The sequence below is a fragment of the Trichechus manatus genome, unplaced genomic scaffold (assembly GCF_000243295.1).
Source record: "Trichechus manatus latirostris isolate Lorelei unplaced genomic scaffold, TriManLat1.0 scaffold00064, whole genome shotgun sequence".
Classification (NCBI taxonomy): Eukaryota; Metazoa; Chordata; class Mammalia; order Sirenia; family Trichechidae; genus Trichechus; species Trichechus manatus.
In genome coordinates this window covers 6,843,680-6,845,642 of record NW_004444000.1, presented here as the reverse complement: position 1 = coordinate 6,845,642, position 1,963 = coordinate 6,843,680, and the positions used below count along the sequence as shown (strand labels likewise).

Here is a 1,963-nt window from a genome sequence, read left to right as displayed (position 1 = left end):
TTTAATTGTTTAAAAAATATATATATAACACAATATTCGCCAATTCAGTGTTTTTCACGTGTACCATTCAGTGACACCAATTACATTCATCATGTTGTGCAACCATTGCCAGTATCTCTGCCAAATTTCCCACCACCTTAAACAGAAACTCCCTGCTTCCTCAACAATGACACCCACTTTTTCCCTCCCTTGCGCCCCTGGTAACCACTCATAAACTTTGATCTCTACAAATTCACCTATTCTAGATGCCTCATATAAGTGGGATCCTAACGTGTTTGGCCTTTTGTGACTGGCTTATTCAAGGTTCATCCATGTTGTACCATGTGCCAAAACTTCATTTCTCTTTATGGCTGAGTAACATTCCATGGTATGGATATACTACATTTTGTTCATCAGGAAGAGCTAGCTTTGATAAGAGAAAAATACCCCATCATGTTACAGACACAGAGGAAAAGGATATTAAAAAAAGGACAGCAAGCTCTCTTCCTCAGCATTGCCTACAGGTGGCAGCCATCTCCTACCAGGATCATGGCTGCCCTGAGACTCCTCATGAAGCCCAACATGGTCAAAAAGAGGACCAAGAAGTTCATCTGGCACCAGTCAGACCGTTATATCAAAATTAAGCGTGACTGGTGCAAACTCAGAGGCACGGACAACAGGGTGCAGAGAAGATTCAACTGCTAGATCTTGATGCCCAACACTGGTGATGGGAGCAACAAGAAAACCAAGCACTTGCTGCCCGGTGGCTTCCATAAGTCTCTGGTCCACAATGTCAAGGAGTGGGAAGTGCAAAAAATCTTACTGTGCTGAGATTGCTCACGTTTCCTCCAAGAACTGCAAAGCCATCATGGAAAAGGCAGCCCAGCTGGCCTTCAGAGTCACCAATCCCAATGTCAGGCTGCACAGTGAAGAAAATGAATACACAGCTCATTTGCAAGTTTTATTTGTGTTAAATAAAATAATAAACACTGCCAAAACAAAACAAAACAAAACAAAAGGATAGCAATAGCTACAGTTAAGACTTTAGGATTGGTGGTAAGAAATTGACAGAGTTCTTGTTTAATGACTTTCATTTTTTTGAGTGGCAGGTTTTAAAAATTTGTTTCACCCCTATTTCTCTTCCTGAGACCTGGCACATTTGGAGGCTAGGGAAACCGAAGGGGCCTATAGTAATATCACTCAAGGTGGAGAAAGGGAGACATTCTTTCAGCATTACAACACCCCAGAGATAGGCCAGCAGGAGTCCAAGGTTAGCACTGTGGAAAATCTTTAAGAGATGTTGCCCTTGGTCATGTGCCCGGGAGGGCCTGTGATAGCTAACGTTGTGTGTCAGCTTGGCTGGGCCATGACTCTCGGTGGTTTGGCAGTTATGATGTGGTTTGGCAGTCATATAATGATGTGGTCATCTCCATGATGAGATTTGATACAACGTGATCACCTCCATGATGGGATCTGCTGTGAGTAGCCAATCATTTGAAAGGGACTTTCCTTGGGGTGTGGCCTGTATCCTATGTATGTAGATTTTCTGGGAAATCTCGCGGGCTTTTTCTCTGCTCTGGAGCCTGCATTTGCTTCATCAGCACCTGACCTCCGGTTCTTGGGACTTGGGCCAGCAGCCTGCTGTCTTACCTGCCAATCTCGGATTTGTCAGCCTTCGTAGTCTGTGAGCCAGCAGCCTACCTTCTGACCTGTGGATCTTGGGTTTGTCCGCCCCTGTAGCTATATGAGTCGGGAGAAGACTCCAGCCTGATGACTGATGCCTGACCCACGGACTTGGACTTGCCAGCCTCTACAACCACGTGAGCCATTTCCTTGAGCTCTCTCTCTATTTTATATATATATAATATGCTTATATGTATATTATATATAAATATATATATGCTTTAGTAGTTTTGCTTCTCTAGAGAACCTATCCTAAGACAGGGCCTTTCCCCCCTTCCCTTCCTCCACCCTTAGGATCTGA

At 44.2% G+C, this 1,963-nt stretch overlaps 1 pseudogene; it reads left to right on the top strand.

Moving 5' to 3' along the window:
- The first annotated feature begins 528 nt into the window (after positions 1–528).
- LOC101354519 (60S ribosomal protein L32 pseudogene) lies at positions 529–1,963 on the top strand (annotated as a pseudogene).